The sequence below is a fragment of the Myotis daubentonii genome, chromosome 1 (genome assembly GCF_963259705.1).
Source record: "Myotis daubentonii chromosome 1, mMyoDau2.1, whole genome shotgun sequence".
In the NCBI taxonomy this organism is placed as follows: Eukaryota; Metazoa; Chordata; class Mammalia; order Chiroptera; family Vespertilionidae; genus Myotis; species Myotis daubentonii.
The window spans coordinates 208,931,153-208,947,267 of NC_081840.1; the positions used below are offsets into that span (position 1 = coordinate 208,931,153).

General features: G+C 40.5%; 1 protein-coding gene across 3 annotated transcripts in view; it reads right to left on the reverse strand.

Moving 5' to 3' along the window:
• Positions 1–16,115, reverse strand: part of RHOH (ras homolog family member H) — a 44,774-nt gene that overhangs the window by 20,778 nt on the left and 7,881 nt on the right. The window contains exon 3 of one of the 3 annotated variants that reach the window (XM_059672865.1): positions 6,931–7,067. The exons of the other annotated variants lie outside the window; for them this stretch is intronic. The gene's annotated coding sequence lies outside the window, so the exon portion shown is untranslated. The remainder of the gene's footprint in view (positions 1–6,930; positions 7,068–16,115) is intronic. 3 annotated transcript variants of the gene reach the window in all.

Sequence of the window (16,115 nt, forward strand, 5' to 3'; positions counted from 1 at the left end):
GAAATGGGTCTCGGAGGAGGAAAAGAAAGTGGGAGTGGAGGACCTAATTCAGAAAGAGGAAGTGGCCAGACCCAGGTGTGCTCGTGGGAAAGGTCTGTGTATCTGGAGGGTGGAGAGTTGGCTTTTGTGGCTAAAGCACAAGTGAGAGATGATCTTGGAAAGGGGCACTGGGACCAATTTGTAGGGCCCTTCACTCCATGTCAAATATAAAAAACCTCCATCCATGCCCTTAACTGGTTTAGCTCAGTGGATAGAGCCAGTGGACTGAAGGGTCCCAGGTTCGATTCCAGTCAAGAGCACATGTCGGTGTCGGGGTTGCGGGTTCAATGTCCAGTGGGGGGGGCTTGCAGGGGGCAACCAATCAATGATTCTCTCTCATTATTGATGTTTCTATCTCTCTCTCCCTTCCTCTCTGAAATCCATAAAAATATATTTTTTAAAAAAACAACTCCATCTAGCCATCTGTCATTACCTTTCTCCTCTCCCCGTCCCCATTTCACCCAACCATTGCTGCAATCTCTCCAGACTATGTTACATCCTCCAAACTCTCCCTGCCTTCCCTGAATCAATAGCCGTAAGTGTGCTGTTCTCATCTCCTGAAATATGATCTTGCCTGCTCTGACTCTTCCTGGTAAAGTTCTATGTGTCCCAGCTCAAATGTCACCTCCTCCAAGAAGCTTCCCAGGAACTCCCAGTAAGCATTTTTTTCTCCCCTATTTGAGCTCACATGCTATCTTTTAGGTGTTTTTGCATTTACATTGTTGACTAGTTAATAGCTGCCTTCAGTAAAATTCAGAGTACAGAAGTGGAAAATGCCTCCTTCCTATGCCTGCTACCCTCCAGGGCCCCAGGCATTTTCCCGGAGGCAATCATTGCCTTAGGTTCTTATGCATTTTTCTAAAGCTATTAATTATGACATCTATATATTAATGCACATGTGTAATTATCATACATATATATATACACATATATACATACATAATATATATAATATAAACTGCAGCATACTATCCCACATTCCCTGATGTTTTTCTCACTTAATAATATGCCATGAAACATTTTCCTTAGCTGCAGATTTTGAGTTGCCTGATTCTAACTTCCTTTAGTACAGGACTAAGCAACTCCTCCTTTGCTATAGATAAATCTGAAAATATAAATATAAGACTAAATATGAATGGAAAGTCAGTATAGTAAGTAGAGGCAGCTTGCAGTGGACAGAGCCTTGGACTGTGGGACTCAGGTTCAAATCCTAGCGCTATCATTAACTATGTGACTTTGTTCACACCGGTTAGCCTCTCCAGACTTCAATTTTCTCATCTGAAAAATTAGGCATTGAATCTGATTGGCTCTAAGGGCCCATCTGGTGCTAATATTTGAGAGCAGATGTTAACAGAGAAGAGGGTGAGGGGGCAGACAGCTCACAGTCCCTGCCACAAGTGACCTTTCCCAACTCATAGGCTTTTCCTTTTGCCTTGACTTGCTTGTCCTTCCTTCTCCACTCCCTATCTTGACTCAGGGGCATGGGTACTAAAAAGCCTTCAGCTCATTCATCAAGGGAAGCACAAGGGGCCCCCCAGCAGGTGTCTGATTTCAACACTGTGTTCAGTGGCAACCATCTCAGTTTTACACAAGATAGAAACAGAATCTGGACCTCTGCCTGGCCAGGGTGGCTCAGTGGTTGAGCATCGACCTATGAACCAGGAGGTCACAGTTCGATTCCCAGTCAGGGCACATGCCCAGGTTATGGACTCGATCCCTGGTATGGGGCGTGCAGGAGGCAGCCTACCGATGATTCTCTCATCATTGATGTTTCTATCTTCTCTCTCCCTTCCCTCTCCTCTCTAAAATCAATTTTAAAAAATTTTTCCAAAAAATTTCAGACCTCCTTTCCTGGGAACATGTCCCAGTCCAATTTAGACTTCACTGGCATAATTTGTGACAGAGAGAACTGAGTGCCTTGGAGAGTTTTCAGAGCCTGAATGGAGAAAACACCAGCCCATTTACAGACCTGGGGAGCAGAACCACCAGATGGCCAAGGTAGTTAACAGGCACAAAGGTGACTGTCACTTAAGCCCCACAAATCCCTCAGTTCTCTAAGGCATCCTCATGGCTTTCCTGGACAAAAAAGGCAACTGCTGACCACATCCCTCAAGCCTCCCAAATGCCCAAACCACAGACAGAAGTTCTCAGCCTGGTAGAGCATTTCCTACAACCTTTAAACAATTGAAAAAATCACTGACCAGAAGTCCATGGAGGTGCAACTAGTACAGGTCCTAGCACAGAGGGCTGCAGAAGAACCATCTGTTCTTGGCAGCGTGACTTGCAGCTCTCACTAGATTATCCATAGCTCCTGCCTGGAGTCTGATGTTCATCCTTCATGCCAACTCTCATGCCTCCCTCTACACAGCTATTATCAACATGTTTGAAACCAGGAGGCACAATCCTATGTTTGTTTCCAGCAGCGGGGACTTTCAGAAAGCACACTCCTTGTGGAATTGACGTGCCATTTATTCGTGTTTGCCTTCATTTGTCTCCACATTTTCAATACAAGACAACTTGCCACACCGGATAAGCTTTCAAATGAGAAACACACACACACACACACACACACACACACACACACACACACACACACACCTCCTTTATCATTGCATTCCTTACTATCTTAGAAAAGTATTTAATAATGTGGGAAAAATTACATGACAACAAAGTTACATGGGAAAAAAAAAAGCAAGTCGAAATAGTATGTGCAACAGGATCTTGATTTTCAATAAAACTAGAGAAAGGAGAAAGACACTATACCAAGATGTTAACAATGTTTTTATTGCTGCAATTACATACTTTTTTGAATTTTTGGTGCTTATGTATATTTTTCCAGTTTTCTTTCTATTATATACTGCTTTTATAGCAAGAAAAGTTGTCAATAACTCATGATTCTGTAAAAGGAAATATAAATATGTCCTGCAAGTCCTTCCTGGGTAGAAGTAGCACTCACTGTATCACTTGGACAGTCACTTTCAAGAAAAGTGTGGCACAAGAGGCCTAGCTCCTGGGTCAGGCTGAACCCTTGACTAAGGAATGACTCCGAACAAGTCCAGTGCCCCCCTCCTGCCACAGTCACCTGGTCTGTCAGGTGAGCAGTTCTCACTGAACCCTCTCTTACTCAGTCTGGTACTCCTCACAACAGGGCTCTTTCAGACACCACTCAAGTAAAAAAAAAAAAATTTAAGAAAAAATAATGGGAATATTTCAGTGATTTGGATTGTGCTCACAGCATCCTACTCAGCATGCTAGAAAAATTCCTGTGGGACTAAGATCCCAAGAGAAGGGATTTCTTGTGTAATAGAAGTGGGTGCCACTGGTAGGAGCTGTGGGAACTTCTTTCCTTTTGTCACTGAGTACCAGAATGGTCAAGAACATGCTTTAACCTAAGGGTCACTGGTTCACTTCCTCCTTACGGTCTTGTGAATGAGATCAGAATGCAGAAGTCCATTAGCCAAGATTCTCTCTCCACTGACAATGACTGAAAAAACACTGCCAACGTATGATTCTAAGACTGGCTTGTTTTCTGTTTCCATGGCTGACCAACCCTCTTCTTTCTGATTCATCCCCCTTCATGTAAACACAAGCTCTTGGGAGATAGCTCTCTAAGTCACCTTCATGTATTAGGCTACCCTGGCTGAGCCTTAGTGGTACAAGCCCACCCAAAATCACCTTCAAGATACAATAGTAAGTCATGTTGACCAATGTCAACCCAATAAATTTAATTTAAAAAAAAAAGACACAGCCCTCGCTGGTTTGGCTCAATGGATAGAGCGTCTGCCTGAGGACAGAAGGGTCCCTGGTTCGATTCCGGTCAAGGGCACATGCCCGGGTTGCGGGCTTGATCCAGGTGTGGGGTGTACAGGAGGCAGCCGATCAATGATTCTCTCTCATCATTGATGTTTCTACTGGTATCTTTCTCTCCCTCTCCTTTCCTCTCTGAAATCAATAAAAACATATTTATAAATAGATAAATAAATAAATAAATAAATAGATAGATACAATAATAAAACTCCAAAAGGAACCACCCTGCACATCAGCATTAGCCAACCTTCTTAAATCCATAATCCCACCGTGAACTGAAGTGCACCAGAAAAATCATCCCTTCACCTCATTCCATCTTCCTCTAACCACTTGTCCATTATGCCTGTACCTTGTATCACTCACATATGCCATGCAGACTCCATCAGAGCGCTTCCTTCTGCGCTATCATCCCCAAAGTGTGTACCTACTAAGGTTAAATTTGAAAACCTTCCAGCAAACTCTTCAGTGCTCCATTTCCCATGAGGCTTCACTAGCATGGCCCTAGGGGTGTGTGTGTGTGTGTGTGTGTGTGTGTGTGTGTGCGCGTGTGCGTGCACACGCACACGTACACACGCGCAGTCAGGCACTAGAAGAGTGAGACCCATACTTGCTATTTTTCTAAAATAAGGCCCCAAAAACTTCACTGTCATAGAGTCAATTATCAGTGGGTAAACTATGCCCCCTCCTTTTTGCATCACTGGGCACCTATGAGATGAGGGGCTTCCTTGTTCTATCACATGGAAGTCTGTTGTCCGGTCCTGTGATAATATTCTTGTGGCTGAACCCCAGTGTCTTCTCAAATGTGAGTCATCATCACTGCTACTGAAAGCATCTGGTCATCTCCCCCCAGCACAATTCTTGATCTGGGATCAAGAGGCCCAGCTCAGAGAAACCCTCCCACGGGGAGACGGCAAAGGAAGCAGCTCCCTCACCCATCAGCAGCAGCTGCCCTCCCTGCGGATAAGGCTCCCTGCAAGAGAGTCTGAGAGGTTGTTGAGAATGTTTTCCTGCGCCCCCGTGGGACAGTCTCATTCCGTGAGTCTGGGAAGAACCATAGAAACGATTTTTAAAGCACTGGGATGACTCAGAAGCAGGGTCAGATTGGAGAAGCACTGTTACACAGCTATGCACAGCTGTCTCAGACAGCTTTTCATTTCACCTTCACAGTCTGGGAAGTAAGGATTATTATATTATTATCCTCATTTTACATGGGGAGCAGCTTTGGCACACACACAAAAATACACAATCAGCTCAAACAGAACAAAACAAAATCTCTCTCCACTGTCTTTTTTATCTAGTATAAACAATAGAACTACCAGAGTTGATTAGCTCATAAACAATCATTTATGACTTGGCTGTTTTCGAAACCTCTTTTGGTCTTTGTACCAACTATATAAGAACCTAATAAAACTCTCTGAAGACATCAACCAATGTTTTCTTCATCACTTCATTTTTGCCATTAAAAATAATATTGAAGCCCTAACCGGTTTGGCTCAGCGGATAGAGCGTTGGCCTGCAGACTCAAGGGTCCCAGGTTCGATTCTGGTCAAGGGCATGTACCTGGGTTGTGGGCACATCCCCAGTGGGGAGTGTGCAGGAGGCGGCTGGTCGATGTTTCTCTCTCATCGATGTTTCTAACTCTCTATCCCTCTTCCTTCCTCTCTGTAAAAAATCAATAAAATATATTTTAAAAAATAATAATAATATTGAAGATACTAAGAGACATAACAACCATGTAATGGACTTTGTTTTTTTGGTGTTTTTAAAAAATATATTTTTATTGATTTCAGAGAGGAAGGGAGAGGGAGAGAGAGATAGAAACATCAGTGATGAGGGAGAATCACTGATTGGCTGCCTCCTGCACATCCCCCACTGGGTCTTGAGCCTGCAACCCGGGCATGTGCCCTGATTGAGAATTGAACCATGACTTCCTGGTTCATAGGTTGATGCTCAACCACTGAGCCACGCCAACTGGGTATAATGGATGGACTTTGGATACTGAATTCAATTATGAAAATATATTTTTGACACAATAAGGAAAATATGATTATGGATTGGGTATTAGAAGAATCCAAATTTTAATAGATGGGATAATGGCAGCATGACCATGTGAGAAAAATACTCTTGATTTTAGAGATGCATAACATGTATGAGTGAAGTGACGTCTGGGGCCTTACTTTAAACCATTCCAGCAAAGAAAAAAATAGATGAAACAAATATGGCAATACCTTGACAACTGCTAAATTTGGGTGATGGGCATATGGGGACTTTTAGATGTGTTTAAAATTTTTATTATAAAACAACTTTTTAAAAAATCAACAACCTCGCTTCCCCAAAGTGCCATTTCCCCCTTGTAAAGGCACATTCTTAAGGCTTACAAAAAACAGCTTGCCCATAGCATAACTACATATCAGATATTCTCTGTATATCTGTTTTTTCTAATCTGTTCTTCAAATAGTTATTTTTTCTTTTTTAAATCATTGTTTTTTCTTTAACTAATGGCCATGGAATAGACTTCTAACAAACATTTGTTTATCTGAAATTCAAAATCTAACTGGCATTCTGGTTTTGGTTTTAGTTTTATTTGCTAGATCTGGCAACCCTAGACAAGGGGGTGGGGAAACCCTAATCAGGAGTCAGGGTATCTGGGTTCGATTTCATCCCTTCCACTGGCCTTGGAACCAGGAGCAAGCTACTCACCTTCTCTGGGCATGCCTTTCACCATTCATAAAGCAAGAGGGCTTCGTTTCAGCTCAAAATGCTATGAAATGTGGCTACTACCTTTAGTCCGCAGATAGAAATACCTCTTAATCAAGTACACCTAAGCAACTTCCTCTCTTCAAGGGGATATTAAGAGGGAAATTCATTAAAGCAAATATTGTCTCCCTCACCCACCACCCACACCCCCAAGCATCAGGCTGAGAAGCCACGCCATCCACAGCACCATTTATTGAGCGCCTATGGGATCCCGGACCCTGGAGCAGACACGAGCATTTTGTCCTCACGACAATCCCACATGGTAGAGACTATCATCCCCATGCTACAGATGTGACGACTGAGACCCAGAGAAATTAAATAACTCACCCCTGGCCCACTTCAAAGCCCTGAACTTTACATGCAGAGAGGACTGGGCACTGGAAGGCAGAACAAAACTGGTGGGCAGCTTCTAGCTCTTAAGTCAGGCCTTTTGGTTTTTCTCTTGTGACTGAATCCTCACCGCACTGGGCATATTTATGTTAAAATACAAATACAGTGGGTTTCAAAACTGCAAAGGAAGCAGAATTTCTAACTACTGATTGGCTCTCATTTCATCTATTGATATTTATTGATTTACTCTATTAGTAAGCCAGCTTTTATTGATTGCTTCCTAGATGCACAGCACTTACACTGGACACTGGACAGGAGTCCCTGCTCTCCTGGAATCTAGCCTATTGTGGAGACAAGATATGGGTGCTTGAGTCGGACAACTAAAAGTAAAGACATTGGGTACATCCAGGTACTTAACTAGGTAGACCAAAGAGTGAAAACAGGCCAGAAACACAATAGAATATAAAGAGGATGGAGGTGTACATGGGCTGGGGGCCCTGTAAAGAACTTGGGGAGGAAGCAGGACTTGAACTAGACTGTGAAGGGAAGGATTTGAAAAGGTTGGAGAGGAAGGAAAAGGTCTTCCAGCCCTGACCGGTTTGGCTCAGCGGATAGAGCATCGGCCTGTTGACTCAAGGGTCCCGGGTTCGATTCCGGTCAAGGACATGTACCTTGGTTGCGGGCACATCCCCAGTGGGGAGTGTGCAGGAGGCAGCTGATCGATGTTTCTCTCTCATCGATGTTTCTAACTCTCTATCCCTCTCCCTTCCTCTCTGTAAAAAATCAATAAAATATATTTTAAAAAAATAAAAGGTCTTCCAGACCAAGAGGAACCACCTAAGAGTTCCCATAAGAAGTGATTTAGACTGGAGTCTTGAGGGAAAATGGAATTTGAAGGGTAACAAGAGAGGGAGCTGAACATGCAAAAGCAGAGGACTGGGAGCGAAGATGTGTTTATGGATCAAGTAGATCAGTGTGCCTGGACCCCAGACTTCAGCTGAGGAAATGATAGGGAGTGAGAATGAGAAGTTGAACCTCGAGTCTATAAGAAATTGGAAGCTACTGAGGATTTGGTGTAGGGTGATAAGCTCAAATTGATATTTGAGGGGAACTGGTCCAGCTGTAAAACATACGTTACGTATAACGAAGTCTGTTCCACTCAACCTAAAATATATGTAGATTGAGAGCCAAGTGTACCAATATACAAAGATGAATAAGGCACAGTTCCCACTCAAGAAGTTCACAATCTAACAAGAAAAGGCCACTGTTACAAGAGGGAAGGAGTTATTCATTACTTTAATTTATGACATTTATCTGTAGTAGGCATTGTTAGTTTTCTACTCAATATCTGTGTCATTAGTTATAGAATCTAATTTTGTTTGCAAGGCAATGTGCAAAACCTTAGAAAAAAAGATCCTGCTTGGTCTGGGTCACCATTTCTCAACCTTTTTTTTTTTTTCGTTATCACACCTCTAAGAGCCTTTTTAGAGACATTTTTCATAATCACCCCACACATGAAATTTTAATACCATAAACTACATGTCTGTTTATGTATTGCATGTACAGCTGTGCTTTATACATAAAAAGAGTAGGATTTTTCTTCTGCCTTTACCGCCACCCAGGTAATATTCTCCCCCTCCGGGGTGACAGTGGCACCACCCCACCCTCTGCCCACCACCCACCTGCACCCCATCCCTACCCCATTCTTCGCCCTCCCTCCTGTTAAGAACCCATGCTCTAAAGCAATTATAACCATTCTATTTCCTGTTCCCCCACCTTCCTCGAAGCTGGGATGGCCATATAACTCAGCTGTAGCAATGACCCAGATGCTGGTAACTGTTTTTTGGAGGTCTCTGGAGAAACCCTGTTTTCCTAGAAAAAGCTACAGCCACTGCTGCGTCAGCTTCCTTTCCACCTTTACCCAACTCTGCACCTCTCCATGGAGGCACAGGCCCAAAGCTGCAGCAGCCCTCTCGCAACCATCAGGAAAGCCCAGAGAATTGCAGAGACAGTATCACTGAGCAACTGAACCAGTGACAGAAACACAGTCCTTCAGACTTCTCGTTACATGGGAGAAAAGAATTTGGGTTTTTTTTAAGTTGCTGTTAGTTAGGTATTGTACAACTTGCAGCTGAAAGCATTGCTCGCTGATATGATGCCTCACCCACAATAGCTGCCTGACATGGCCGTGAATTCTCATTAAACCAAAACCAGAGAGAAGCACGTGCAAAAACAAAATATGTAATCGGGAATATGACACAAATGCAACTGGAAATTTTACTCATGTTTAAGAGGAAAACTTTCTCCTGCACTAACTTAATCAAACTTTCAACTAATTTTAAAATACTCCAGCTAATATTTGGCATTTGAAACTAAGAAATGTTTAGATATTTGATATTACTGTGTAGAAAATGGCCACGAAAGGCTACAAGGTAATTTTCTTCTTTATATCAAAATGCATTTATGAAAGGCATAGTAGTTATGTCTTTCAAAAGATTTAATTATTTCTAAATTAAATATTTAAGATGCATAAGGAATATGTGCTTGTTAAAGGACCCCCTTTAGGAATTTTTTTCACATGTTAAATCGTTTAAGTAATCGTCTATATTAATGTTTTAATTTTTATTAAATTTAATGTTTTATATTTTACTTAAATTCTGATACTAGCTAAAGCTAATTCTCTCTTATTTTAAAAACATAAACCACTGACATACTATTTAATAATGCCAACGTCTCTCATTAAAAGTGATTTTCTATGGCTTATCAAGGTTCAAGATAAAAGAAACTCCAAATCCCTCTAAAGCTAAAGATCCTCTAAATCTTAAAAGACAAAATTTAATTATAGGCTTAGGGACTTCAAAGCATTAGGTTTCCTTCAAAATGTCAAAATAATCCTCATAGCAAAATTATTTAACTAATTTCATTATTAACCTCACATCATAAAATGACTTTCTTTGAAGAAGAATTTTTGGCCTTTTTTATTATAAAAATAATATATGTTATTTATAGAAAATACAGGAAAAAATAAAAATCATTTTAAAATCATATTTAATCTTATACATTAGATGATAACTTTTAACATTGGCTTATCTATTTTCATATTCTATTTCATGTATAAAGTATACATAGGTCTTCTTAAACATATATATAATTGTATATGCTGATTTTTTACTTGTCATTAAAGGTTCTTAAAAATATTTTAATGAATATTTAATAAGCTGACATTTAATGTATTTAACTTTACCTTTCTGTTGGACATTTTAGATTTTTTTTTAAAATGGAAGGAAACCACTGCATTGAAAAGCTTTGCATTTATAATAAAACTAGTGACCTGGTGCATGAAATTCATGCACATTAAAAGGGAATTAGCCCTGCTTGGCTCAGTGGATAGAGCGTCAGCCTGCGGACTCAAGGATCCCAGGTTTGATTCCGGTCAAGGACATGTACCTTGGTTGTGGGCACATCCCCAGTAGGGAGTGTGCAGGAGGCAGCTGATTGATGTTTCTCTCTCATTGATGTTTCTAACTCTCTATCCCTCTCCCTTCCTCTGTAAAAAAATCAATAAAATATATTTTTTAAAAAAGGGAATTAGAGGAAATATTTTAATATTGCTATTTGCCCTTTCTCTATAATAGAAGTATCAGAGATTAAAGAAAATTAGTAAAATGTATATGAAAATAATATATAAATTTATTAATAAACAATAACAGCCTCATGTCCCCCAGCCTCGCCGTGCATGCAGCCCCACCCACCTGCACCTGTCACGCACACAGCCTCCTGCTGATTGGTCATTACAGCATGAGGGTGTCACAACTACTTGCATATTAGCCTTTTATTATATAGGATACCTCTTATTATTTTCTTAAGAATAATCCTCATTCACTCACATGTGGGATATAAAACAAAAAGCAACAAAGTAAGAAACAAAACTAACAAACTCATAGATACAGACAACAGAATGGTGGTTACAGAGGGTGGGGGGCGAGAGGACAAAGAGTAAAGGGATGCAAACATATGGTGACAGACGAAGGCTGCACTGCGGGTGGTGAGCACACAATGGCATGTACAGATGTTATATTATAAACTGAACACCTGAAATTTATATAATGTTGTTCAATGTTACCCCAATAAATTTAATTTTAAAAATTGTATATGATGTCAACTCTAAAACATACACAAAAGGTAGAGATAATACATATATAAAACCCATTTGTTCACTATCCAGCTTCAACAATTATCAACTCGCATCTGATCTTGTTTTACCTCCCTCTGCTCAATTCCCCCACCTTGCCTCTTTCCAAGCCCTGATTATGTTGAAAAAAATGTCATACATGTATCATTTAATGTGTAGATATTTCAATATGTACCTCTAAAAGACTACTTTTTCAACATAGCCTCAAAGCATTATAATTTATGGTATAAAATTTCCATTTTTATGTAACTTTAATCTTTTCCTTACTTATATTAGCATTTTATAAAACATTCTCTTATTTTATTCTAGGATTTTAGTACACAACCTTTGTAGAAAGTTTTTAAAATACAAATGAAGAAAAAAAACAGCTACATCTTATAACTCAAACATATTATAGTATAGAATATATTCTGGAAATATTTTTAAATTTATTTTTACAAAATTAAATCGTATTATTTTGTAACTTGATATTTTATTGTAAATGTCATTTCAGGTCAATTAATATTGACTGATGTTATTTTCTAAAGGTGTATAATATTCTATTGTAAAACTATACCATAATTTATTTTACTCAATGCCTTATGCTAAATATTTAGATTGAGTAAAATATTTTCCTAATGTAGTAATTAATTAAATAAATATTAAATTCCTATAGTATGCCTGACACTATATTTGGCACTGAAGACACAAAGGTGAAACACACACATACACATAGAATAATTCTTAGAAGTGGTCAAAGGCTATGAACATTTTAAGGTTATTCACTCATCCTGCCCAGATACTTGCAATTTTTCTGAAAAGAGGCCTTCCTAAAGCCATCCAAAATAATTTAAAATAATAACTTAGAACAGAGTATATTAAGTGGCAAGAACAAGGGACCATTCAACTCTTTTTCAGACTGGCTGGTGATACTGTTTATAAATTGTACTTTAGCTAACGTTTTCTAGAAAAAGAAAAAAACTTGATAATAATTTTAAAGATCCTGATAAGACTCTAGAAGACTGTGAAGGTAACTGAATTTGTTGTATTATTCATCCGGTTGTTTAACTTAGTAATTAGTTTGTTAAAGATCTAGTATTTAAGAATTATTAAGCCCTCTCAAAATTGGCAAAGAAATGAAAAGTAATTATAATTGGTACATAAAATAATGAACTACCTGTTGAGAAAGAAACCCAGTCATGGTCAAATACATAAAGGAAGAAGCACTAACATTTTAATTCCAATTAGTGTGAGTGTAGGAAACTTAAAGAGGCCTGATAAATTTCAGTTCTTCAGAGAAAAGGGCTGGTAAATCCGGGGAAGCTGTCAGATTATGTAACTTCATGAGATGGGTTGGCCACAGTGAACATGAACTTGGGCTGAAAACACTGGTGATTCTTTTATTTCGTGAGTACAAATTGCACAATTTAGTTTTTAAACTGAAAACCACAGGGGTCTGGCCCCTCTCAGCAGAGAAACTTCTATTTGCCCTCCCACATATGTGTGTAGGCTCTTCCCTGCATGGCATGTGAAGTGAGCAGCCCTTGGGGAAATCCAAAACTATGGGTTTGTGTTTTGAACTTTTGATCCAAGTTTTAGGCAGACCTCCTCATGAAAACACTGTCCATGTACTTTCACGGCTTTAGAATTTAACAGAAACATTGCCACAATCTACATTTTGAAATTGCTTTTCCTGAAATGCAGAGGATTAAAAATAAAAAGAAAAGATAGCTATAGGACTCATAAAAGGTACCATGGTTGCCCTTTGTTAACCAAGTGATCCTTTTAAGCATCAGCGGTACTTCTATTACATTAGGTCGTCCCATTCACCAAAAGGTTGCCAGTTCGACTCCCAGTCAGGGCACATCCCTGGGTTGTGGGCTCGATTCCAGACTCTCACATCAATGTCTCTCTCTCTCTCTCTCTCTCTCTCTCTCTCTCTCTCTCTCTTCTCCACTTCTTTCCTCCCTCTCAAAATATCAATAAAAATCTTTTTTAAACATTTAATGATTTATAAATAAAGTATATACATGTATATCTAAATAAAAGGCATATGCCACATTTGCTATAATGTACATGTATTACTATTACATTTTTAAATTCAAGATTATTACAGAAATTTCTCTGATCTTGGTACATCTACACGATGGAATACTATGCTGCTCTAAAAAGGAAGGAACTCTTACCATTTGCAACGGCATGGATGGAACTGGAGAGCATTATGCTAAGTGAAATAAGCCAGTCAATGAAGGAAAAATACCACATGATCTCACTCATTCATGGATAATAGAGACCATTATAAACTTTTGAACAATAATAGATACAGAGGCAGAGCTGCCTCAAACAGATTGTCAAACTGCAGCGGGAAGGCCGGGGAGGGTGGGGGGGCAGGAGGTAGGGGGGTAAGAGATCAACCAAAGGACTTGTATGCACGCATATAAGCATAACCAATGGACATAAGACACCGGGGGATAGGGGAGGCTAGGGGACTGTCTAGGGCGGGGGGGGGGAAAATGGACACATATGTAATACCCTTTGTAATACTTTAAGCAATAAAAATTTAAAAAAAAAAATTTCTCTGATCTTACCAGGTATTCTGTGTGAAGGAATATAGTGACAATATTATTTTAGCAGATGTAGGAAATTGTGGTACTGTCAATATGTAAGGTTTCTCTACCTTTTCCCCTCCTATTTCCTGTATAAATGTCCAACACCCCCTTCTAGTCCCTCATCACAACCAGAGGAAGAAAGAGAGAGACTACAATAAAAATTTCAGCAAGTTACTACCCAAAGATACCAGAACTTGAGGAAAATTGAGCAGGATTTCTAGGCCCTAGAAGGGCTTTTGTAGTTGATGGCAGTAGTTTTACGTTACTTAAATTTGAGTCAAAATATGTGGCTTTCATTTTACTTGTTAGAAGAACCACAGGCATTCTTACACTTCTCAGTCACGGCTGAGATCGTTTTTAGCTCACATGGGGACAAGGACAAGCAGAATTTTTTCTGGCAACTGAGGAGAAGGCTCATGAAGAGATGTGCATTTATTTAGAAGCGCTCGGGAAGGAGCAGCTGGGATAACAGTGGGGAAAGCAAAGGAAAAGTAGGGATCTTGCCCAAAAGAAAGGATCCTCTGAAAGCAAGGAAACGCCCCAAGGGAGAGACGCATGCCCGTCAGTTCCCGCACAGTAACTGGGTTACCCTGTGGAATGACAAAGCAGGAGACGCTGTCTCCAGGAGACAAGCAGTAGAGAGTTTGCTGCTGGCCTTTGGTGTACATGGAATACTTCTGTTTTGTGGACGGTAACTGAGGATTCTATGACTCCTAAAATGCATTGAAAAAGCCCTTGACGGTGTGGCTTAGTTGGTTGGAGCATCGTCCTGTACACCAAAAGGCTACAGGTTTGATTCCCCATCAGGGCACATACCCCGGTTGTGGTTTCGATCCCCAGTTGGGGCGCATATAGAAAGCAACCGATCAATATTTCACTCTCACATCTGTTTCTCTCTCTCCCTCCCCCTCTCCCTCTCCCTTCCTCTCTCTCTCTCTCTCTAAAATCAATAAAAGCATGTCCTCGGGTAAGGATTACAAAATAAATAAAATGCATTGAAAAATACATTGAATGTATTTTATGAATTTTTTTACTTGAAGTTGGCAGGAGACCTAGTCATGGCGTACAATAATTAAAATGGTTGTAGAAGTTGAGGTGCTCTAATTACTTGAGTATATTTGTTATAGATTTTCCTTTTCTGCCTCAAAGAAAGATTTATAATTCTTGTGTTATGCCAGACCAAGAGAAGCCTGAATCATATTTTGCAATTTATTTAGCCAATTGCACATACTTTTGCTCTGGAGGGTTGAAGATGGGGTACAATTTCATCCTTTTAATCTCCCCACTCTAGGACTATGACACATTAACAGGCTCTTATCGATTTCAAAAGAGTTGGCTAATTTCAACAGACGGGTTTGGGGTACATCCTACCTCGAGCGAGCCCTTATCAGTCCAAGTGGACAGGAGATTAACAAGGCGTGAGCTTTCAGCCGGAAACACCCAGTTTCCCACCTTGCAAGTCAGGTACCCACTAACAGAAGAGGGCTAGCTGGGCTTCCGTGGTCTAAAGGCCACACAGGAAAAGGACTATCTTCAAAGGCATCAGGGCCCAAGCAGATGTTCAGCTTCAGATAGGAAAACCTACATTGCACACTCGGAAGCAAGAGCTTTTCACACTGTCAAAAGCCTTCCGCCTCTAAAAGCAGCCTGGCTGGGTCTCCAGGACTGGATGAGGGGTGTCAGCTGGCTCCGGGCCACGCTGCACTCTGGAGGTGGCCAGGTTGATATTTCCAACCTGTGTCCATTTCCTGTGCCATCCAGGTACCGCAGGACAGTACATGAGCCATTAAAGTAGAATCGTGAGAGACGGCTTTTCCAAAGAGGACCTGACCCTGGCTTAACATAAGAGAATTCAGAATCAAGGACTTAACACAGTCCCCGTGTCTACCCAACAGAATGAACCAACACTATAAAACATAAGCCATCTTGTTCTCATCTTGCCCATCAACTGAAGAGTCAGCCTTTCTCTTAAGCAGCTAACTCCGACACCGGCAATAACCAGAACTTTTTCATTCTCTGCACGGCCTGTCTGTACTGACAGCCTCCATGCAGAAGTTACTAATATGAGGCCTCTGGACTGGTGGGAGCCCACAGATGGGTTTTAGAGGGTCCCTAAATTCCCTAAAAATTATAAATGTGCATGTTCCAGTATTTGTGCTTTTTCTCAAGGAGAAGGTCTTTGGTTCTCATCGGATTCTCAGAGGAATTTGTGACCAGATTAAGTGTAAATCAATCGGTTCATGAACAACCCTGTTAAGTGGGGAACAGGACAGTCAGCAGGTGCTTCTGGAAGGCGTCGAACCCTTGCCGACCTAACAGACCCTGAGCTGCACCTCCAGGGCTAAATAATGGTTTATTTCTCCTTGATTTGTCATGCCACGGCCCATGAGACTAGTGACCCT